Source organism: Ambystoma mexicanum, chromosome 4p (genome assembly GCF_040938575.1).
Source record: "Ambystoma mexicanum isolate Mex_15411 chromosome 4p, UKY_AmexF1_1, whole genome shotgun sequence".
Taxonomy (NCBI): domain Eukaryota; kingdom Metazoa; phylum Chordata; class Amphibia; order Caudata; family Ambystomatidae; genus Ambystoma; species Ambystoma mexicanum.
Genome location: NC_090927.1, coordinates 859,266,793 through 859,292,538, shown reverse-complemented (window position 1 = coordinate 859,292,538; position 25,746 = coordinate 859,266,793). Strand labels below are relative to the sequence as shown.

Sequence of the window (25,746 nt, the reverse complement as noted above, 5' to 3'; positions counted from 1 at the left end):
GGGGGACGTCAAGTTTTATGCTACAATCCAACTTAAATGATCAATACAGTACAACACTGCCATTGTACTTATGTTAAGTAACTGAAAAATAAGCATAGAAAAATACATAACAATATACTAGATAGGCAAACATTTCACAGCCACACAATATAATACCATAAGTGAGAATACATTGTATGGCGCATCTAAAAGTAGACTACAATTGCTCCTTTTTATATACATTTTGTTAAACTATTTTCTCTTTTCTCTCTAAAGACTCACATGCTCAAAAGTCTGAAAACACACATCCAAAATAAAAAAGAATCTCCAATACCTACCAGGTCACTGACCATGGCCTTGGGCCATGGCCAGTGATTTTTCACTCCCGCCTTCACTATACCTATATAGAAAATAAAGGAAACCGACAACCCCAAAAAAATAGCCGCGAATACAGAACTACTCTTACCCATGTGTATCTGTAATCCTTACCTGTAGTCCTTCGTAGCCTCGGATATAGCCCCACCACCCCTTTGCTTAACCAATACTGTAACCACACAACCTACTTCTGTGGGACACAAAATCCCATCAGCTACCTTGCAAGCAATTAAAGTGGCTGCAGATCCATATCTTTCAAAGACAACAGTCCTCTGTATATACTGCAACACACCACTCTGCAGGGGGGAGCAATTTCGAAGCTGTAATCAAGGAGCATGAAACATACTGCCCCCTACCTTAGATGTAACGCAACATCTTCCCCTATCCACCTGCCCATATTAGTGCTTGGTGCCTCTGCCCTCATTTCCGTCACCACCTTACTTTCTAACCTCTCCTGCAAAAAAAAAAGGAAAAAAAACCCAACAAAGAAAGGTTCATTTAGGAACCACCTTTCAGTTAAAAAATAGAGCTAAAGAAATAACCTTATAGGACTACATCTACTTTACATTTCTCAGTAAAGTACATAGACTGAAGAACATTTTCCAACATTTCCATTAGCATTTTGTGTAATGGGAATAATGTGGCGTTCATCCCCTGTTCCAATGACTGGAACAGGGAATAAAGGCCCAGCAGCCCAAGTTATTGGCCCAAGAAAAGAGAGGGCAGATAACGAGGGCTCCGGACCATTTTCCCCCGTTCTAGCCCCTGCAACGGGGATGAAGGCCATTAACACCCTGGGTTGCCAAGGAAGTAACCCGGGGATGCTAAAACATTTTTTTTAAATGAGAACGTATTTTCCTTCCTACAGCGGGATGGGTGCAGCGTCCAGCTATAGGAGGGAACATTCTTTCCCAAGATGGCCACCATGAAAAGGAAGGTTCGGCGCTATACAGAGCACCTCTTGCCTTTCCATAGCGGCCTGCAGAAGGCTAAGAGAGAACCCTATGACCATATTAAGCTTCCACACACCAACCGCCACTTAACACTCTTTTACAAATATTTTCCATCTAAATTTCCCTTACTTATCCAATGCTCCTATAAATGCATATATACATCGTGCGTGCATAAATAGAAGGGGCAGTACAGATAGGCAAGTGCTCATGAGAACCCAGGAGAGAAATGCCAACGTGGGACGCCACTGGGTAACTACTGGAGCAGGGGAGTCCCAAGGGTGGAATTCATCTTGATCATAACATCCCTTTAACAAAGTTTTCTTTCTGTCAATTTAATAGATTCTTATAAGTGAAAATGTTTCATGGTGTTAAATCATTGTATATAAGTTATTAAGAATTCCTCTTTTCACATATATGAAAACTATAAAGCTCCTTTAAGAAACATTTTTGCAACACATTTATGAGCAGTGCATGCTGGGGAAGGAAATCATCGTTCAATTGCCTACGGAATAAGGCTCCACCATGACGCAAGCCTAACCAAACCACCCCTATTATTCACTGCACCTACCCTGCATCCTAGTTCAGTGCCCACTATACCATAATAATGTAACCAAGGGCCAGTGCTCATGGCTTGCAACCATGGCCAGTCTCCAAATCCATGGGGCATAGGCTTCAGCCATGCCGCATTCCCCAATAAGCAAATCAGAGTACACATTTGCATTTGCCGAGGGCCTGGCCCACTACCCAGACACCAAATGTATATTACTAATTTTTCTGCTTACATTCTTACACTTTGGAAAAATAAAACACGATACATATTTCCAAAAACATGCCTGCAGGTCCTTGCTAATGCTCGTCACGCAGGTTTGTTGTAATCTAGTCCACCACTTCAGCATGTAACCTCAAGCAGAATGTGTTTACCCATTCATACCTACTGCTTCGGCCATGATGCATGCCCCAATAGCAAATTACAGTACACATTTCTCCTTGCTGGCAGCCAGGCCTATTGCCCAGACACCAAAGTTATTTCACTGTGTTATGTACTTACTATTTCTACTTAAAGAAAAAACACACAACATTTGCAAAACCATGCTTTTCAGTTCTTGCTGACCCTCCTCGTGCATATTTGCTGCAATTCCATCCAGCACTTCAACCTGCACCCACAAGGACATTTTATTTCCCTTTCAAACCTATCCTAATTTTGAAAACCTTTACCACACAGCCGGTCCCCGGTGGACATGGCCACTTAAACCCCATTGGTTGTCCCTCGTGGTCATAGCCAGTACCCAGATTGTCCGGGTCATAACCTTATGCCATAGCTCGGACAATCTGGCCACTACCCATAGCAACAGGCAATACCTCAGTCACCAAAGGTATATCACTACTTTTTGTACCTACATTATGGCATTTGTCAAAAAATAAAGCATGGACACAGTTGCAAAACCATGCTTTCAAGTCCTTGCCAATGCTTCTTATACGAGTTTGCTGGAAATCCGCCCATGTTTTATTTTTTCAAAAGTGTCAAAATGTACGTACATACAATACTCATAACTTAACCCCCACTTGACAAAATCCATTCAGACTTTGCACAAACATTCAAGGTTGGGTCTATAATCTTTCTGACTACCCGTGTCCATATTCGTCAAACGACAAAAAAAGTTTTAAGCCATCTAAACATTTTGAGACCTCCCACATCTCATTTTCCCCCCTCTTGACAAAATCCCACCAAAAACATTTTGCAGAAACATTTACTTTTGGATCTAAAATATTTTTTGCAAACATTTGTGCAGCTTTGTCAAATGACACCATATGTATAAGCCTTTACAATATTTTGGGACACCCCACCTCTAATTTGGCTGCCTCGTGACAAAACAGGACCAGACGTGGCACTGCCATTCAGTATCAGGTCTAGAATGAAATTTCAAAGTTTCATGCAGTTTCATTGAGTGACGCCAAGGTTATAAGCCATCCAAAAACTGCTTTTCACCAAGCCTGTAATGCACAAATAAGCATAGATGTTCCTGAACATCTAAGATGTTGGCGGACATCACAGGACTGCCCGGACTATTCACTGCCATCGGGGAAGAAAAACACCCGGTTTTGGCCTTTTTAAGGCCATTTCCCATCCCAATCACCCCTCACCTCCCCAGACAGTTTCATTAGTTTGACAAGTGCAATGTTGTGTTTTTTTAATATGTTTTTACCGCGATGTATGAGGACACCGGCCACTGTCCGCTGATCCAAAATGGGGGGCGTTTCACAAAAACATTATGCACCTTGTGCTTTTCGCCATCCAATCATCGGGGGAGGGAGAGAGCGGGAGGGAGGGAGAGAGCGGGAGGTTGAAAGAGGGAGAGTGTGACAGGGAGAGAGGGTGAGAGGGATAGAGGGGGAAAAGGGTGAAAGGGTGAGAGATAATGTTTCCCACAAATGTGAAGGATTACAGTTTAGCATGGGACCCGGAACTAACCAAGTGGGGTTAAGGTTACTTTAAAATAACAAAGCCACCCAGTTTGCAATAAGTTTTAAAGGGTAACTCCTGAAAATAATTAAATATATGTAAGACCCCCAAGTGCACAAAAGCATCTTTATGATGCCTTTCCCCACAATATGCCAGTATAAAAACAAGTTTAAGTTTGCTGTGCCCATACATCTCCATGCAAGCTGCACTACTATATGCCAGTATTCCCATAAACAAACACTCATGTTTTCTTTGCACATAATACCAGTAATGTAAGAAAACACAACCGTGCTGGCGCTGGCAATATAGGGCAGTCACCCCATCTAGCATACTCCTCTTGACTTTGCCAATAAAAAGGCCATGCCACAGTAGAACAAGTTACTTCTTACCTGGTAACGTTCTTTCGATGGGATGTTCCTCCGACGTATTCCTTATCTTGATAGATCATCTCCAGCTTGCGGGCCTCTGAACATTTTTTTCAGTAGAGGGCGCTGCGTGTCGACGTCCCTCAAGCCGATGTCCCTCAACAGCCTCGGTATCGGCGCCGACATCATCATGCGTATAAACAGACTTGCGCAGCGTCTATTGCGCAGTTCCATTTTGACGTTTAACAGTTGCTTTACATGAATTGGTTATTGACCCTGAAGGAGCGTAAGCTGTAACCACAAGGGAAGTTTTACTGAGGGGATGGATGGGAGGGGCGATAAGGAATACGTTGGAGGAACATCCCATCGAAAGAACGTTACCAGGTAAGAAGTAACTTGTTCTTTGAAGGGATTGTGTCCTCCGACGTATTCCTTATTTTCATAGACTCCCATAGCAGTGGTGTGTAACTGGAGGTGGGAGTAAAATTGCCATGTTTCCCTTCAAGAATGAACAGAGTGCAACACAGTTTTGCCAAATCTAGTCTCTTGGCTAGAGGAGGAATCCAGGTTGTAAAATTTTGTGAAGGTATGTGCAGACAACCATGTGGCAGCCGCACATATGTCTCGAATCGGTACCCCTCTTTGGAGGGCCGAAGAGGCTGCGATACCCCTGGTTGAATGAGCCCTAAGATTTTGAGGAGGCTCTTTCCCTGCCAGTTTGTAACATTCCAGAATGGCCAAAATAATCCTTCTGGAAATGGTCTGTTTTGTTATCGGTAATCCCAATTTGTGCCCTGAGTAACCTACGAACAGTTGGTCTGCTTGCCTAATCCTAGCAAGTCTGCTGATGTAAAAGCTCAAAGCCCGCCTTGGGTCCAGCCTATGTAGCCTTTCTTCTTCTTTCCCCGAATGGGGAGGAGGATAGAATGAAGGTAAGGTAATCTTCTGAGTGATGTGGAATTCAGAAACCACGTTTGGGAGGAAATTAGGCTTCACTTGTAGGGCAACTTTGTCTTTATGAAAAATGGTATGAGGGGGTTTACAAGATAGAGCTTGTAATTCGCTCACCCTCCTAGCAGATGTCAATGCCACTAATAAGACAGTTTTATGGGTGAGAAATCTTAGCGAACAAGAGTGGAGTGATTCAAGAGTATCCATCAGGAAATTTAAGACAAAAAGTCCCATAAGGGAACTTGGAATGGTCTTGGAGGATACACATTGGTTAATCCCTTCAAAAATTGTATTACTAAGGGTAACTTGAAATACGATGGTTCCTCTGCAGTGCGCTTCAAGATCGGTAGCGCTGCGAGAGAGCCCTTGATAGTGCCAACCTGAAGGTCTGAATTTGCCAAATAGAGTAGAAAAGATAACACCGTCGGTGTACCACATGAAAAGGTATCGACATTCTTTTCTCTACAGCAGCTGCAAAATTTGTTCCAACAGCAGCGGTATAAAGTCTTTGTTGCTGGCCTTCTGGCCGAAAGCAACACCTCCATGACGTCATCTGGAAGGTCCCAATCCTTGTATCTCAACCTTTCAGATACCAAGCGTGAAGGTTGAGGGTTCTGATGTCTGGATGGAGAACCTGAGTGGAAGACGAATTGGAGGGCAGATGGACATGTCCAGAAGGTCCGGGTACCACGTTCTCCTGGCCCAGTCCGGGGCAATTAGGATCATGGCTTTCCAGAACCTTCTCAACCTCCTGATCATTTGAGGAATGACAGGGACTGGAGGAAATGCGTACAGAAGTGAAACTCCCAGTCCACTACGAACGCGTCCCCTAGAGCTCCTCTCAGGGGAAATTCCCTTGAACAAAACTGATCGCACTTCCTGTTGATGCTGGTGGCGAACAGATCCACTTGAGGGGTTCCCCAAAGGGTGAAGATCTGTTGAAGGACTTCCTGAGCTAGTTCCCACTCGTGGGAGACTGTGCTCTGCCTGCTCAGAGCATCTGCCGTCAAGTTTTTCTCTCCAGCTAATCCTTCTTGGATTGCCCAAAACCAGAGTTGCATCGCCTCTCTGCACAGAGGCAGTGATCCTACGCCTCCTCTTTTGTTGAGGTAGTGCATGGCCACTGTGTTGTCAGTCATTATCAGGACATGTTTCCCCTGTACAGATGGCAGAAAAGCCTTCAGCGCTAGTCTGATTGCTCTCAGCTCTAACAGGTTGATATGTAGTCTGGCCTCCGATGGAGACCAACTACCGCTTATGGTCAAGTCGTTGGCATGGGCTCCCCACCCCGTGAGTGAGGCATCTGTGACTACTGTTATCTCCGGCCAAGGTTGCCAAAACAGTTCTCCTTTCAAAATGTTCTCTTGACAGGCCCACCACTGAAGGTCTCGAGCCACCTTGTCCGGAACCTGAAGGAGATCTGTCATTCTCCCTTAGAATTGCGACCACTGAGTTCTTAGTGCCCACTGAAGAGATCTCATTCTCAGGCGAGCCTCTGGCGCAAGGAAGATGCAGGATGCCATGAGGCCTAGCAACCTCAAAAAGTCGAAGGCTGGGAGACATTGGCCATTTTGAAACTTGGTGACCATCTGCAGAATATCTTGAGCCCTCACCTCTGGTGGCGAGGCTTTTCCCCAGGGAAGTGTCCAGGACGGCTCCAATGAACTGGAGTCTCTGTGATGGTATCATCTGTGACTTCTTTAAATTGAGGGAGGAGCCCAGTTTGTGAAGGGAGTGGCAGACATAATCTAGCTGGATCTGAGCTTGTTCCGGAGTTACAGCTCTGATCAGCCAATCGTACAGGTAGGGGTAGACGTGAATCCCTTCCCTCCTTAGACTTGCAGCCACTACCGACATTAGCTTGGTGAAGACCCTCGGGGCGGAGGTCAGCCCAAATGGCAGAACTTGAAAATTGATAATGACAGCCGCCATTTGCGAACCTCAGGTATTTCCTGTGTTTGAGATGGATTGGCACATGGAAATAAGCATCCTGAAGTCCAGAGATACCAGCCAGTCCTGGAGCTGGAGGGCCTGAAGGATCTGAGAGAGAGTTACCATCTTGAACTTGTCCTTCCTGAGGAACTTGTTCAATTCTCATAGGTCCAAGATAGGTCTCAGTCCTCCGTCCTTCTCCGGTATTAGGAAGTAGGGGGGAGTACCAGCCCTTGTTCCTCTCGGCTACAGGTACCGGTTCTATGGCACCTTTCGCCAGCAGGTCTACAATTTCCTGCAAGAGGAGCGGATCTGGAACTTTCAGAGAGCTGTTCCCCGGTGGATGACTGAGGAATGCGTAGAAAAGGCAGGCAGTAACCTTGGGCAACTGTCTCCAATGCCCAAGCATCTGACGTAATAGCCTGCCATTCCGTCAGATGTTGAGTTAGCCTGCCCCCTACTGGTGTCTTGTGAGGAGAGTCCTCATAGTGATTTAGGGGCGGCTGATGCAGATGGCGAGGGTAAAGAGGCACCTGCTGCTGCGGCTTTTGTATTTTTACCTCGTCCATCTCGGGTGAATCTTTTTTGACCTCTTTGAACCGACTGTCCTCTGCCTTTTCCGAATGCGGAATAAAAGCGAAAGGACTTACCTCTCCAAGAGGTTCCTGAGGGGCGATATGGCTTTTGACGGATTGCAGCTCCCAGGGATTTTGCTGCTGCTTTGGATGTCTGTAACTTTTCTAGGCTGTCATCTGCCTTCTTACCAAACAAAGGAGAGCCGTCAAAGGGCATATTTAAAAGTCTGGCTTGTACATCTGAAGCAAACCCAGACTTTCGCAACCACGCAAATCTGCGGGTTGAAGTACTTGTCGCCATAGCCCTACTGATACTGTCAGCAGAATCAATGCCAGTTTGAAGGGATTCGCACATTGCGTCTTTACCATCCTTAATGATGTTTAGAAACGCTTCCCTTTCTTCTCCCTCTGGGAGGTAGTCAGCCGCTGATGAAGCACACTCCCAAAGCGTATGGCTGAACCTTGCAAGCGTACAAGTAGCGTTAATAGATTTCAACGCCATGCTACAGGCAGAAAAGACTTTCTTAGCCATAGAGTCGTATCTTTTGTCATCCCAGTCCTGTGGAACAGTAGGGTATGCCGATCTACTGCCTGATGCAGTTGCTGCTTGAACAACCAGACCCTCTGGAGTTGGATGTTTAGACAAAAATTCAGGGTCACTAGCAGATACCCTATATTTGGCTGATAATTTCTTGTTAACCGCCCGGATAACCTCAGGAGTTTCCCAATATGGGCTAACTAACCAATATTTTTCTTTGTAATGCAGCGTGAAATGGAACCACAGGATCCTCCTGTGGGCCTTTAACTAAAATGTCTGTAAGGTCATCCTGTTGGAATGCAGGTGAAGGTGTAGACCAACCCATGAATTCTATAATCCTTGCCATTAAAATTCTGTAAGGGTCTCGGGATGTTCCCCTGGGTCTGGTTTGGCAAATTCTATTTCTGGGGGAGTATCTAACCCACTTGCCTCATGTAAGGATTCTCGAAGGTCCTTTAACCTATTTTCCTCTGAGGTAAATTCCTCTGGTTCAGGAGTTGTAGTTCTCTGCAACCCAAAGGGTCTTTCTTGATCCGAATCCTCCCCTTCTTCATAAATTGAAGACAAAGGTCTGAAATAATCAGACCTTGGAAATGGCTTAAATCCGATTTCCAGAGCAGAAGGGGCCAAATTTGTCGTAATTGGTTGAGAAAACATCGACGTGGTCGACGCAGACGTTAAAGGCTTCAAAGACACTGAAAAAGGCGTCGTCAAGATCGGAAAGAGGCCTTGAAGAGCTCGAGAGGATCGGAATCCTACTCGAGGTTGTCGATGACATTCTCGAAGTCGTGTTAGAGGCCCTGGGTATGACCACTGGCTGTGAGGTAGTGACGGCCGTGGGTTTGTTCTTTTTCGGCGTCGATTCGATCGACCTATGCGTCAATGAGCCCTTCGATAATGGCGTCGATGACGCATATTTATGTGTCCGAGGGACTTTCGACGATGGCACAGTGCCTTTGCTTGAGGGTTCGTGACGCTGTCGAGTAGTTTCTTTCGCCGGGTGCAACGACTCGCAGCGTTTCAATTTTTCGGGTCTTTCATCCAGGGTATCACCCTCAGCTGTCTTCGAGGGGGTCGAGGCCGCTTTCTCGAAGACGCCAATCATCCTTTTACGGAATTCCTCCCACTCAGCCTGAGAGCTATGTTTTGTGGGGCAGGTGCGAGGAACAGGATCTTCGACGTCACTTACTCGAATGCTTGGATCTCGAAGAGTGGTGGGAACTGCTTCGAGACCTAGAACAAGAATGTTTCCTGTGTCAGCGAGGAGACTAATGTCTCGACTCTGCCGAGGAAACTTTCGAAGGAGTTTTAACTGTCATACCTCTCTCAAGCTTTCCCTTACGCTCCTTCAAGGCTTTCGCCGTCATGGACATGCAGTCCTCGCACTCTGAACATTGGTGCTCCGATCCCAGGCACCACAAACAGATCCTGTGAGGATCTGTCAACGACATTTTCTTTCCACAGTCTTGACATTTTTTGAAGCCGGATCGTGGAGTCGTCGGTTCGGATGAGGAAGCCATTGAGTAAGAGTTGGTATTCGAGGAATAATGAAAAATATATCTTTCTAACGAACTGAGCGATGCGATTCCGAGGCCCATGAAGCGCGGAAAAACGGAACTGAGCAACAGACGCTGCGTGAGTCTATTTATACGCATGATGACGTGAGTGCCGATACGGAGGCTGTCGAGGGACATCGGCTCGAGGGACGTCGACGCGCAGCGCCCTCTACTGAAAAAAAAATTCCGAGGCCAGCAAGCTGGAGATGATCTATCAAGATAAGGAATACGTCGGAGGACACAATCCCTTCAAAGGACCAGTTACTCTCTTACCTGGTAACTTTCTTTCGATGGGATGGTCCGACTACGTATTCCATATCTATGGCAAGTAATCACCACAGCTGTGCTGCTTCGGAAAATTTTTGGCATCTGCCTCCTGCATCTATGACGTCGATACGTTGTCCTCGAGGGCCTCCGTCGAGCCGATGTCACCGGATGTTATTAGTAGGACGCACGATGCCCGTAGCCTCAGTTGTAGTTTTTTCCCAGAACGTATGGCACCAATCGTCTGCCGGTAGGACCACAGAAAGCCTTGCGGAAACGTAAGCTGCAATCATATAAGAAATTCTGTAGCGGGGCAGGTAGGGAGGGAGCGATCTGGAATACGTCGTCGGACCATCCCATCGAAAGAACGTTACCAGGTAAGAGAGTAACTTGTTCTTTGAGGGGATTGGGTCCTCCGACGTATTCCATATCTATGACAGACTCCCAAAGCAATACCAACGTATGGAGGGGGGAAAAGAATTTATAATATAGAAATTTAGAATGCCCAATTAAATTGCAGAGTAAAGGACCGCCTTGCCAAAGGCCAGATCCTGCCCATGGATAGAATCTAGGGAGTAGTGTCTTACAAAAGTATGGACCGAAGCCCATGTGGCTGCTTCACAGATGTTACGAATAGGAACACCCCTCCCTCTGCAGGGCAGTAGATGCAGCCATACCCCTAGTAGAATGGGCCCGTAAGCCTACCGGAGGGTCCTTACTCGCCAAGCGGTAACATTCAGAAATTGCCAAGATAATCCATCTAGACAAAGTCTGCTTAGTAACAGCTTGTCCCAAACGCCTTCCAGCGTAACCTATAAAGAGCTGACCGTCCACTCTGACCCGGCACATGCGTGAAATGTAGAAACTTAAAGCTCTCCTAGGATCCAAACTATGGAGCCTCTCCTCTTCCTTACCAGGATGCGAAGGAAGATAAAATGCCGGAATAATGACCTTCTGGCTTAAATGAAATTCCGACACCACTTTTGGAAGAAAGGAAGGACGAACCCTGAGGACAACCCTGTCCTTATGAAAACACAGTGTAGGGTGGCTTAGCAGAAAGTACCTGCAACTCACTCACTCTACGAACAGAAGTAACCGCAACTAAAAATACAGTCTTAAGAGTTAACAGTCTCAAAGGACAAGAATGTAAAGGCTCAAATGGAGCACCCATTAGGAATTTTAGAACAAGGTTCAAACCCCAACCGGGCACCTGGAAAGGTGACGGTGGAAACACATTAGTGAGCCCTTTCAGAAACTGAGAAATTAAAGGAATTTTGAAATAAGAACACTCCTCAGACGAACGCTTAAATATGGACAGCGTCGCCAGGTAACCTTTAATGGTACCCACTTGCAGGCCCTTGTGGTCTAACAAAAGCAAAAAAGACAGAACCACAGGAATGTCACATGAAAAAGGAACCACATTCTTAACCCTGCACCAGTCGCAGAACTTTCTCCAACGGCCACGGTACAGGGACTTTGTTGCAGGCCGTCTGGCCAAAAGCAACACCTCCATCACATCTTCAGGGAGGTCCCAATCCTTATACCTCAACCTTTCAGAAGCCAAGCGTGAAGGTTGAGGGATCGGACCTCTGGATGGAGAACCAGACCCCCCTCCCGTGAGAGCAGATCGTCTCGGTAGGGAAGACTGCATGGAGGGCAGATGGACAAGTCGAGAAGGTCAGGGTACCACGCTCTCTGGGCCCATGCCGGAGCAATGAGAATCATCCGGGAACCGAACCTCTGTAACCTCCGCAGCACTTGCGGGATGACGGGGACTGGAGGAAACACGTACAGCAGTGGGAAGGACCACTCCACCACAAACGCGTCCCTTAAGGCTCCTCTTGGAGGAAATACCCGCGAGCAGAACCTTTCACACTTCCGGTTGACACTTGAGGTGAAGAGATCCACTTGTGGGGTCCCCCAAAGGGCGAAGATCTCCAGGAGAATCTCCTGAGCCAGCTCCCATTCTTGAGAGATTGTGCTCTGCCTGCTCAGAGCATCCGCCGTCTCATTTTCATCTCCGGCCAGATGAACTGTCGAGATCAAAATTTCCTACTGGATGGCCTAGAACCAGAGCTGCATCGCCTCCCTGCACAAAGGAAGTGACCCCTCCCCCCTTTTTGTTGAGGGAGTGCATGGCCACTGTGTTGTCTGTCAGAATCAGGACATTCTTTCCTCGCAGTGTCGGTAGAAAAGCCTTCAGGGCAAGCCTGACGGCCCTCAGCTCCAACTGATTGATATGGAGACTGGACTCCGACGGAGACCAACGACCGCTGACTGTCAACTCATTGGCATGAGCTCCCCATCCTGCGAGGGATGCGTCCGTCACGATCATCAACTCCGGCCAAGGTAGCCAAAATGCAGCCCCCATCATTAGACTGCCTTCGACGGCCCACCACAGAAGATCCTGGGCGACCGAGGGCGGCACCTCAACGGGGTCCGACATCCTGCCGGAGGACTGTGACCACTGCATCTTGAGAGCCCATTGCAGAGATTTCATCCACAACCTGGCCTCTGGCACCATAAGAATGCAGGATGCCGTGAGGCCGAGCAACCTCAAGAACTCTAACGCCGGGAGACTCTGGGCATGTTGAAACTTATGCACCATCTGCTGAATGTGATGAGCCCTCACCTGGGGAGGGCCACAGGGACGTGTCGAGCACTACTCCGATGTATTGGAGCCGCTGCGTTGGCATCAAGTGGGACTTTTTAAGTTGAGGGAGAAGCACAGCTTGTGAGGTGACTGACAGATGATCCAGGACTTTCTCGGGAGAGCGTGCCCTGATCAAACAATCGTCCAGGTAAGGGTAGACGTGAATCCCCCCTTTCCTGAGATACACTTCACCACCACCATGAGCTGGGTTAAAACCCTTGGGGCGGAGGTCAATCCGAACGGCAGGACCCGAAACTGAAAGTGCTAGTCACCAACCGCGAACCTCGGGTACTTCTTGTGCTTGGGATGGATCTGCACATGAAAGTAAGCGTCCTTGAGGTCGAGAGACACCAACCAGTCCTGAAGTTGAAGGGCATGGAGGTCTTGAGAGAGAATAACCATATTCAACTTGTCCTTCCTGAGGAGCTTGTTCAAACCACGCAAGTCCATGAGAGGTCTCAATCCTCCGTCTTTTTTTCGAAATCAAAAAATAAGGGGAATACCATCCCTTGTTCCTCTCCGCTACAGGCACCAGCTCTATGGCACCTTTCTCCAGCAGGGATTTTATTTCCTGTGCAAGGAGCGGATCCAGACTCCTCAAAGAGAGATTCCATGGTGGATTGTCGTGAGGCCTCTGTCGGAAAGGAAGACAGTAGCCGTGGGCTATGATCTCCAGAAACCACACATCTGAAGTAATGGCACGCCATTCTACAAGATGCGGCACCAGCCTTCCCCCGACCATGGAACCATGGGACATGGCCAGATGACTGAGCTGAAGCGGCTGCGGCATTGCCTGAGGGTAGAGGCAACTGCCCGAGTGGCCTTGGCACCTCGAGTACCTCGTTTTCCACCTCTGGTACTCCTACGGTGGCCCCTTTGACTTGCACCTCCTCTTGATTTACCAACGGATGAGTAATATCGAAAGGAACCTCCCCTCCATTGCTGTCCCCTATGATGAAAAGGCAGAGGTTGGCGAACTGCAGCGCTCAACGACTTCGCTGCATCTTTGGAGGTCTGCAACCTCTCAAGGCTCTCGTCAGCCTTGCTGCCAAAAAGATGTTGACCATCAAAGGGCATGTTGAGAAGCCGGGCTTGTACATCAGGAGCAAACCCCAACTTCTGCAACCACACAAATCTGCGCATTACGGTGCTCGCCGCCATGGACCGGCTGACGCAATCTGCCATATCCTGACCCGACTGAACGGATTCACACAGGTCATCCTTGCCATCCTGAACAAGAGCAAGAAAGCTATCCCGTTCTTCCCCTTCAGGAATGTGTTCAGTGGAACGTGCTGAGGCACACACGGAGTTGGCTGCCTGTAAAGCCATACCCCCTGAAGAAAACACTTTCTTCGCCCAGCCATCAAAACATGTCGTCCCCATCAGGAGGGATGGTAGGGTACGATGCCTGCTTTGCCGGGGCCGTAGCCGCCTGCACCACCAAACTCTCCATAGTGGGGTGCGTTGTCAAGTAGCTGGGGTTGCTACTGGCTGGACGGTATTTTTTTGGCAAAAAGTTGCTCACTGCCGGGAGACTCTCCGGAGCAGTCCAAGCCGCTGCCACCCTTCTTTGCAAGGCCATATAGAATGGTAGTACCGGGTCAGTTGGGGGATTCGGGCAAGGATATACGTTAGGTCATCCTGCAGAAAATCCACTGGTGGCGCAGACCACCCCAAGTATTCCGTCACCCTCAGCATAAGGTGCTGGTACGAGGTCTCGGCGTGCGTACCAGTCTCAGGCCTACCAAACTCAACCTCCGGAGAGGTGTCCAGCCCACTGGTGTCGTGCAAGGGCTGACGCAGGTCTTCTAGCTGGCTAGGACCAGACATGAGCCGTCAGGAACTTCTTCAGGAACCATACCTTCATCAGACCCTTCATCCACCTCAGAGATGTAATCCAGAGGCTGGAATAAATCCCTGGATGAGGGCACAGAAAAAGGCTTGAATACAGGCCTTACTGACTTATGCAGGGCCTTTCTCAGAGTTTCCACCTGTCTCCGGGGCACCTCTGAAAAATCCTCCTCGAAAGGCGTCGAGGGCATCGACGTAATCAGCTTCGATGTCGAGCGTGGCGCCGATGGCTTCGACAGAGACCTCGAGGGCTGAGCCCCGAGCGTGTCCTTAAACAGCCTCGGCGCCGATGTCATCCTCGGAGGCAGAGCCTAGAGAGAGTCCTTCGACGGTCTCGGCGCCGAAGGCGTCGACGTCTTCATCGAAGACCTCACAGGCTCCGACGGTCTCGATGGCGTCGAGGACCAGGACCACCTGAAGCGGGCATGGCTAGAGGTATCCACCTTGTCCGACCGGGACCTCGAAGGTTCCCGGTGATCGCGACAACCGCTAGAGCCCGAAGGCGTGCGAACAGTGTCTCTAGCACGTTCCCTGCCGGCGTCTTTCAACTGCGCGGACGGAACAGAGCCCTGCGACTGAAAAATCGCCATCATCTCCTTATGGAATTAATCCCATTCCGCAGGAGAGAAATGCTTGGTGGGACAAGAAACGTGCCGACGGGCGGAGTCCTCGGACGAGGACGGGGAAGGCGACCGATGAAGGCGCTTCCGTGAGTGCCTCGAAGAGGCAGAAGAATGACGGTACCTGCTCTGGGACAGAGACCCCCTTGGATTTACGCCAACAATGCGGAGAGTCGCCCCTCGAATCGTCAGTCAAAAGCCCAGTGGATTTTGACTTCCGGGGCTTGGACAGCTTACCGACAGAAAGCTTCTTCTTACGCTCCCGCAAGGCCTTCGACGTTAATGCCTGCCAATCGTCCATGGCGTGGCCCTCACCAAGGCACCAGAGGCAGGCGTCGTGCGGATCCGTCAGCGACATCTTGGAACCGCAGTCCCGACACTTCTTGAAACCCGGCCGCGGGGTAGAAGAAGACGAAGACATCATGGAAATCTTCACAAACAAACTGGTTCGAAGAACCGATAGAACAACTCAGAAGAACCGAGGTGCGCCGAGATCTCCAAAGTGAACACGTTTGCAGAAAAAACAGAACTGAGGCTACGGGCGTCTTGTGTCCTACTTATAACATCCGGCGACGTTGGCTCGACTGAGGCCCTCGAGGACAGCGTATCGACGTCATCGACTCAGGACACAGAACATTTTCCGAAGCAGCACAGCTGTGGTGATTACCTGTCATAGATATGGAACACGCCAGAGGACCCAATCCCCTAGAAATATAAACCATCTAGACTGGCTGGACCAATGCAGACCAGTCTAGCCACATAACATGTGTGCTTTACCCTTGATGCCCATAAAAAATATACCAACACTGACTACTGCACAAATGAAAACCCCTGACCCCAAAATCACTGGTCTCTGGCCTGGCACAAACATACACATTCACACATACAGCCATACAGCATACACACGCTTTCACACAGGCACAAACTCATGCATACACACATACTTACAGTTTACCTGCAGCATATGCTAAGCCTTACGCCAACTCCCGCAAAGGCTTTCCGGTGCTAGTGCAGCTCAAAACAGGAAGCAGGGAAAGCTTCCTGGTTTCTGCTCATGCACAGTGCAGCCAGAGCACCTCAATTATGCTGTCTCCGGCCTTTGAATGTGTGGGGAGCACAGGAGCAGTGACTCTGCATGTTCAGCACTGCAGTACGCCAGTATGAATTACCAACGGTGCAGGCAAGGCTGGGGAAGCAAAACAACACCAGGCTTGCATGGCCATTGGACACGTGGGCAGGGGTATGAAAACTGTCACCGTGAAATCACCTTTCTTGTACATTTTAAAACCAGCCCAGGCGTACTCCCTCTGCTAACTGAGGAAGCACTCTAATTCACTTCGCTGGTTTGGCAACCCATTGGCTGGTTTGGCACCCTGTCACTTATTATGGATGAGCCTCTTCTGTAGAGCTTTCCTACTTATTGTGGTGCAGGCACGAACATGACTGACAGAACAAAAGCCATTTTCAATTGCTATCTGAAGTTACTCTTACTAGTGACAATTACACCACAATGGTTACTGAGGCTTGGAAAGTCAAAAAGGCATTCATATCGAGGGTAGATTTTTTTAAATCAAATTTCACAATATATTTTAGTTTCTCGTGCAATGTATGAAGGTACATTTATTGAGGAGTTCCTTGTGTGGACTGTATTGCATAGGTTTTTCCGACCAAATAATTCTCACATTCACATGAGAAAAATCTATAGAAAACAACTTGCACGAGTGAATGCTGTGCTTCTCCCACACAACTTATGAAACCAATCAAACATGTATGTCACCATAACAGGCGAGAAGAAACCATCAAACTAGCAGCCATGTCAAAAGGTGAGATGCTAGACAATCATGAACGTCACTTGCCACTATATCAGAATGAAGGTCACCCTATGGTGAAGAGTAGCCCCTCGCACAGGGACTCAAATAATATACGGGTTTAACTGCACAATCCACTCAAACTTTATCACATCACTCTTACTTTGTAGGTCACACACCACGAGTATGATTCACTAGGAAATAGCATATCTGCACCCACCAAGGTTTTGCTAGCTTGAGTCCAAAATATGTAGGTTAATGGACCCAATATAGTCCATAGTCCCAAGAGTTACTCTAAGCAGGTCTCAAAATCTGCACTAGCCACTTGTGAGTGCTGAATTACTCTTGGTGAGTAAGAAATGCTGTGCTTGTGGGAAAGTGAGGTGGCAAGTTACTTTTTATGCCGGGCTAGTAGCTTTTCCCCATGGTTTTAGGTCTATCATGCAGAGTAATCCGTGCATTTTCTAATGCTCCTTAGATCCTACTTATGCATCCAAGGTTGAAAGGCTTGTTTCTGTGAAAATATAATTCATTAAAATAAAATGTATGTGCTTTTATCAGAACTACTGATCGCCCACCGTCTCATAAAAAACCTGGCCCACCTTCAATATGAAATCGTTTTAACAATACTGCGCTGTGTCAATCGACACAAAGAATATTAACCAAAAGGTACTTGAAATCAGCCTATAAAATCCTTGTGCTAAAAATAACCCTTAATCATCTTCAGAAAGTATAAAACGTGTGTGCATTTGGGCCCAGGGGCACCATCTCAAAATGATCACCAGAGGGACGTTTTCTTGCAGTGTATACTCACAGGGAATCATTTCAATTGTCAGTTATAGGTGCGGGTCTTGGACTCCATCTCAGATACATTAAAAATCAAAGAAATTGATTCACACTCATTGCAGCTGGAAGTGAAGGTCATTAACGTCCCACCTGTGCTCAAAAATTATAACTTCAAGTCAAAACTGCATGAGACAAAATGACCCTCTTCCCTGCAGGAATACAAGGAGGAGTAGTGGCTAAACCACCTACTCAGCCCATACACTACTACAAAACAAGAGCAATCACAATCCTAAAGGTCAAACAGGTGTACAATTCAAGGATATATATATATATAGATATATATATATACAGGGAATTCGGCCCTTCTCCACGAGGGAGGGGGGGGGGGGGGGACAACACAACCAAGGAGTTGAGCTTACTACGCAATAGTCTCGCTAGGCGACAGGGCAAGCGGGATCCCACTGGGGGTGACCCTCCCACCCCCGATAGGGACAAGAAATGCCCAAGTAAGGATTCCATCCCACCTCCATTTACTTCTAAATCCTCAATGTTTGTTGGTTCAATGGGATTTGAACATGGTAATCATATACAGGGTCCCTTTAAAGTGGATCGATTGGTTTCTGACCCGTCTTAGTTACCACCTTCTTGTGAAGACCACTGGTATCGTCCTTTTCCTTCCAGGGAGGAATCCAAATGCCCCTAGACGCCAGCAGCACAAGAGAGGCAGCTGGAGAGCAAGAAACGCAGGCCTGCCTAATCGCACAGACAAAAGTGTCCTTCCCTCACAGAAAGCTGAACAAAGAACCACGTTGTTAGCTTGGTGGGCAAAGAGTTTGGAAAGCTCACAGAATGCTGCAGCTTAGTGTAAGGTGGAGATACCCGGACCACCAAAGCAGGTGGAAGCACATCCAAACCGGGAGCAGCAGGGCTATGTCCCACGGAAGTGACGTCCAAAGCCAGTCCATCCTCAAAGGGAGAAGCCACAGAGAGAACCAAGACCCTGCAGACCGAAGTCAGGTCTGAGACGTGGAACTGTGTCAGCCAATGACACCGAAGCCCTAGATGGACCCCACCTCTGGAAGATAGGTACGAGACTTTATACCAAGTGCGGACGGAGAGTGGTGAGGCCACAGCAGGATCTTTTGTGGCGAGCTCCTGGGACTTCCTCCAGTTGCAAGGTAACAATCCTGGCAGGAACACAGTTTCTTTATTGGGGTAGATTGGGATGGGCACGTGCCTTTGTCTTGGCTTTCAAGCTCATGTGGGTGCACTATGCCGTGCTAAAAACATGTTAGGCCACTGTGGGCTGTCCATGTGTCTGCTGCTTTCTGGATGAAGACATTCTAAAATAGGTTTTCTCCGTCAAGCAGGTGCAGATATGTTCTAAAATACTGAGGAATGAAAATTACATTCTCCAGTGGATTCCTCTTTTTCAATTTTTACAAATTTTGAATCTTATTGGACCCTCAGTGTTCATTGATACAAGGATCCTTGTTCGGAATACACTGACTCTTTTCATGGGCACTAGGTCAGGTCAATCAACAGCCGTCCGGTTTCTGTGGTACAGGGTGGTTACACCACATTCCTCAGGGCTTTATGGGGGCATCAGTTTAGGTGCCTCCTAGGTTACAATGGCAGTGTAGTCTGCATTACTCAACAGCCTCTCCCTGTAGGAATGACAGGAGGGGAGGGGAGAAAAGAGAGAGGGGGGGTTTATTTAATTAAGTAGTTCCCACTTGTTTAGCCTTTCATGTGATTCTTAATTAACACACTGCACGTATAGTAGTACAAAATAAAAGGAAGGGGAGGCTTACCCTTTCCATGTAGCTAGTAGTTCTGTGCACGGGAGGGCGAGGCGGCCTGGGACCTAGATGCCAAATACAGTTTTCAATAAAGTTTCAAGTGCATGATCACACTAGCATTTGCAAGCACCAACGAATGCATTCTAGCATTTGTTGTCATTTTTAAATCATTTATAAACCGAGATTGCAAATGGATTTCTGTGGGGGTGGCCGCACGTTAGCGTGCCATCTCCTTCTGCAAGTATACCAAACCAGACAGGATTCGATCGCGCGATCCCGTCTGCGTCCTCGTTTTTAGGCCAAGCGCATGTCAGTTTCCCCGCTGCTCGGGGGAGAGACTACGAACACCAGCTGTGGTGTGCAGAGACAAGGGCTTACCTCCTGCTTTCGTCCAAGGGGTCTGGCGGGCCGCGCGCGAGGAGTTCTCAACGCTGCGGCTCGCCAGACTTCTTTGTTTATGGTTACCATGACGCCGCTGCGCGTCACATGTGCGGTGCACAAAATGGCCGTCCAGGAATGACCTCGCGGCATCCATTTTGGAGTCAGGCTAACTGACTGGTTCGATCCCAAACACCTTTGTGTGTTGGTTATAAGTTATGTGGTGTTAGTCTATAGGGGAAAACATGTGGTTTACTTGCATTCCATTTCACCAGTCCATCATCCCAAGAAGGGGTGATGGTATTACATGATATGGTATTTGTGTTGCGCAAGGCGGCATGTTGTCACAATTGAGTAGTGGATAACCAAATTCGAGATCTGCACAACGCTGTGGCACATTCCAAATTGCAGATTACATGCTTACAAGATTGAAAAAGTACAAAGCTGCAAATATGTGAAAATCTGTAAACATAAATCCAAAAGTACGAGGGTACACAGGTGGCAGTAAAGGTGGTGTCTCGCAGTACACCATGTTCTCCAAAAACAGTCGATGGTCATTCTGTGGGCATTTTTCACTTGTGGGAAAATAGCCATCTTACAAAGGATGCCTCTGATGTGAAATAGTTGAAATAGTTATCAGGTGGCTCCAGCCCGCACTGTTTGTAATCTCGCAGCTGGCATGCCATGGTGTTAACATCTGGTTCTCCTGTTTCTCACATTATAGCTAGCGTTTGCCAACTAGTTGGTTCATTGAGTCCAGTCTTGTCGGTCTTCAGACGGAAGATTCAGAGCCGTTCTCTTCTGTAGAGGTGGTCATGGATATTTACGCTCCTTGTGGGTACTGTCATCTTTTCGATAATGGACCATGTGAAGTCCGCTGGGTTGCGTTGGTGTTCAAGGAAGTGTTCTACCATTGGTGCAGTTGTCTTTTTTGTTCGTATGCATGACCTGTGTTCGGCAAGACGTGTTCTAATGGGTCGCATTGTCATACCCACATAACGCTTGGTACATGGGCACGTTATAATGTAGATTACATTGCAGCTATTGCAGTTGGTCAGGTTCTTTTGTGTCTGTTAGGCAGAAACCTGTGCAGTTCCCTTAGGGACAGCAGTCTGCACCACCCAGATTTACCTGGTAGCTGTGGCTGAGCAGTCCGACTTCTCTCAAGAAGAGTTAGGCAGTATATAGAGTATACACAATAGGGCTAAAAATACAGTAACACAAGAAAACACTGACCAGAGCTTTGGTATAAAAGTATATAATTATTTATTTAAAAACACACTTGTAAAAATACACTGGCACTAATATGTCAAGAAAGTTCACACACAGTCACTATAAGTATATACACCTCCCTAGTTAATTATTCGACAAGTCTAGGTTAAGACACCACTTATTTAGCAAAAAAGAGGTGAGCGCATAACCGTAGATGGCAAACCAATAATTTGTTTAAACAGAAAGAGAAAAGGCAGAATAGGAAAATAACAGTACCAACACTTAAGAAACCACAGCAAGTCAAGAAAGGCAGGGTCTACTGTAGAGCAAAATGTTCATAGGCCAGGCCCACTCTTGGAGGGCAAGGTGGAATGTGCCCAAGATCACACAGTGGAAATGCACTCAAAGTCTTTGCAGAAAAATCAAAAGAGGTTGGATCAAGTCAGAAAGGTAATGTTAGCAGGTCCGAGGTCACCCCAGGATAGAGAGTCAAGGATTTACGGGACACCTTGGACAGTCTGTTGCAAGGGAGACCAGGCAGGACACAGTACCTGAAATGGTGAGAAAGCTCCAGCGGGGGCAGTTGTTCCTGGCAGCGGGTGCAAGTCGGGGCTTCGTCCAGGGGAAGACATTATCTCGACATGGAGGAAAGCTGGAGGTTGTTGCACTGCCAGGGAAGAAACCAGCCGCAGAGTTTCCCGGTTAAAAGGTACGACCCTTTCATTTGCGGCAGTGGTGAAGCGTGGCTATCCGTCCGCCGGGGTGCTTCGCACAGGCGATTCGACCACGAGACGATGCAGGAAGGCGAAAAAGGCGAACTGGTTGGTCCCACCAGCTCAAAGGGACGAAGACTCTCCTAGAAGAAGATCTTTTCTGTCGTCCGGGAAGTGGCGAGTTCGTACAGCAGGGCTCCACTGGTGGTGTCGTTGTTGTAGATGGCTCAGCTTCTCCCCTCTTCGGATTCTTTAGGTCCTGTGGTGACTTCTGAAGTTCCAGTCCCCAAAGCCCTGCTTTTATACAGCAAAACCCCCATTCATCAGCCTAGCTGTCATTCAAACATGCTACGTGGCGAGCGGGCGGCTCACCACTGGGCCAATCACACAAGAGTGCGACTTGAGTTGCCAAGGCAACTCAGTCCAGGGTGCCTAATCCCCCTCCCACACATCCTGTTGACCCCAGACAGAGTGGCACCATTTGGAGGGCTTCTGTGGAGAAGCCCGCCAAAAAGTGGAACAAAGGGCTCGACTTGGGTTAGAGTTTGAGGCAAACACAAACACCATTTTAAAACCGAGTCCTGGCAAAAAGACCCAACCGGGGAATACATATTAAATAAATAACCCGGCAATATCTTTAACATTGCACCAAAAAGTGGTGCGTTTAAAATGAATGGGAAAATCCCATAGGAAATATTCCGGTGGAATATTTCGCGTGGTATCCACTGCCACCAGCCAGAAACTCGAAAAGGGGGGACTGGACAGTGCCCCTTGGAAAACAGACCCAGGGGCAATCGAATTACCCCTACCAGTACTTCCACAATATGATGGTTTGTACTGGTTCTGTTCACAATTTGAGACTAGAAAAGCCAATGGTGACTTTACATGCCCTGGGAGACAGAAGTCAGTCCCAGGGTATGGAGTCTATGTTTGGGGGTCACTATGACACCCCTGTGTTACTGCACTGAGGGTGCTATGTAGCACACATACCAAAACCACATGAAGCCCTATGGAGTAAAAGACCCCATAGCCCATAAAACACATTCACAGTCAAAGGACATTCTCAAATCATGCCTAAGAGTGGGAGAAAAAGAGTCTCACTCTTAGCAGGAGAAAAAAATAAACCCCAAAAATCCAGCAAAGCTGCTGGGGGACTCACTAGGTTTGGGAAATTAGCCTTAACAGAGAATTCTCCCTAACAGTGTCCAAGGGAAATGCCAGCCAATCTCAATGCTGGTTGATCTTTTGGTGCTGGAGCATGAGCTGCACGATCCACAAGGTGTGTGGCCAGTTGCTTGGTTTAGGCCCCACAAAGTGTTGGGTCTAGGTGCTATGTCCTTATATGAATGTACAAGGGAATCCCTGAGGTTTTTTCCGTCTTTTGATGGCAAATATAGGGGTGTCCAGGCACTGGGTGCCGACATTCAATATGGGCCAGAGTTTAAGACTCTCCTTCTTGATTCTATTGGTATGGGGTGAGAAGCTCAACACAGCTTTGATTTGATCAGCAGATTCATTTTGCTTAATGTGATGTTCCAGGCCTTCTTTCGTGCTCGTTTCACTAGGTGTTTGGGATAGCCCCTATTTCTCAGTTTTGTAGCCAGAGCCGAAGATTGGTGGTTGTAGTCTGTCAATTGTGTACAGTTCCGTCGGTATCGAAGAAACTGGCCGAAGGGTAGGTTCTTTTTCAGGCTAGGCAGGTGGTAGCTCTTGTAGATAAGTAGTGAGTTCCTATCGGTTGGTTTGTTGAAAAAAGTACTTGTAATGGTTTCATTTCTTATCTTCAAAGTCGGGTCGAGAAAGTGTACTGTACTTTTGCTGTGGGTTCGAGAGAATCTGAGGAAAGGATTTTGCATATTGAGCCACTCCATAAAGGAAGCAAGATCTGTTTCGTTGCCTGTACAAATCAGTAGAACGTCGTCGATGTACCTCGACCAGAGTTCTATTTTGCTCAGCCAGGGATTGTTGGGATGATCGATCCTCTCTTCCTCGAAGTTGGCAACATATAGGTTGGCGAGGCTCGGGGCGAAGGTGGCTCCCATCGCCGTCCCTGATAATAATAGTAATACAGACTCTTACCTGAACGCCACCAACTGCCATGAGGGGTATCTTTGCACGGTCTTAGTTGCAAGACAAGGAACGAAGAGGGGAACAAGAGTGAATTATCGAACATATTGAACTCTATGAACTTGATACTTACCAAACTTTGCCAGGAACCTCAGAGTAAATACTCTCCGGAACTCTCCCGCGCCTTCAAACCAGTGAAGTAACTGGCATCAACGCGCCCCTGCAATCCACGCAGGATAGAGAGCTCAACATTTAAATACATAAGGTGAGGTTCCAAAAAGAGGATATTGGAGGTGACAAGGAGGGAGAAACGAGAACAGTGGGAGGGAACCATCACTCATGTCCACGGGTGGTTAAATCCTTTCTCCACTTGCAGGAGAATACTTCTACGGATCAAGCAGACGAGATTAGGCGGGCCAGTCCAGACAGTCATCTCGGCACTACGCATCACGTTGGTGGAGACCACAGCTGTCCGGGCCCTGATCGACGCCTCTGTGGGAACCAGGTGAGCGTAACAGAACGCGAAGCCCATCTACAAATCCCCACCCAGGCGTCATGGAAACCTCAGAAACCGACCACTAGCCCTATTGTTAGGGGAACTTAGGGCAGAAGTGCACTCTGCGCGCCAAGAAACGAATGCCCTTAGGAGAGAACTGATTGTGTCAAAGGAGCGTACTGATTATTTTGCTAGACAATTGCTGCAAAACCAAGCTGGGCAAACACCATTACCTGGACTCGGGGAGAATCCAACTCCTGTTTCATCGAGCACTCCTGTGCAAGTGGTTCTACCAGGGAGCATTCCTTTAGCTCCACCTGAACGTTTTGCTGGGGACCCGAAAAAGTTTGCCGTGTTTATGAACCAATGCCGATTGCACTCTTTATGCAGACCTGGAGCTTGTCCGAACGACCAAGCCAAAATAGCCTTTGTACTATCATACCTTAGTGGCAGCGTAGTGGATTGGTCAATTCCACTAGTCAACCAGGATGACCCTCTTCTTCGGGATTTCCAAGGGTTTCAATTGAGCATGGAGAGACTATTTGCCAGACATTCACAGGTACAGGCCCTAGATAACAAACTCTTATCCTTACGACAAGGTAACCAGGATCTACTAACCTTTATCGCAACCTTCAATAGGTTGGTGGTGGAAACCAGATAGCCAGAGGTAAAACGAATTACATTATTTCATTGTGGACTTTGGGGTGAACTCAAAGATGTGTTGGCCCAAGTTGTGAACCCACCTCAGGATTGCGCAGAATATATAGACTTAGTGGTCCAGTTAGACCACAGACTTCAGAATAGAAAGGCTGAACGAGCTAAGTTCGAGAATCGGGTATTGGTTAAACCCAATGTTACCCTCAAAGGAACAGATGCACCAGAACCGATGCAGATCGGGGGGTCAAGGGACCCTTAACTCAAAAGGAAAGAGAAAGGAGACGGCAGATGCAATTATGACTCTACTGTGGGGACTCAGGACATTTTCTACGGGATTGCCCTATAAAACCATCCAAAAAAGTAGTCGGAGTTGCTGATAAAAATCAAACAGAGCCTGATTCGGGAAACGACCACACCCGACAAGCGTAGAGGTCCGCTTGCCGAGCTTGAAGAAGGATACTCAGACCTCGCACATCATCATACCAATGGTCCTTGTGGATCCAAGGCAGCCATCACACATGCACGCAGTAAGGGCATACATTGATAGCGGGACCGTAGGAAACTATGTGGACCACGAATTGGCTACTAGGATGAATCTATCTCTCTGCAAATAGACCACTTCGGATGTCATCACCACAGTCGAAGGAACTGAAATTGCCTCTGGGCCTGTAACTCATTCCACCGCAGAGATGACATTATTGGGTCAAGATGGCCATCGAGAGACTATTGTGTTTGATTTAATCAAAGCCCCGCA

At 47.7% G+C, this 25,746-nt stretch overlaps 1 protein-coding gene across 5 annotated transcripts in view; it reads right to left on the bottom strand.

Moving 5' to 3' along the window:
* LOC138453513 (centriolar coiled-coil protein of 110 kDa-like) overlaps positions 1–25,746 on the bottom strand; it is a 981,554-nt gene that overhangs the window by 792,871 nt on the left and 162,937 nt on the right. The window lies entirely within an intron of this gene.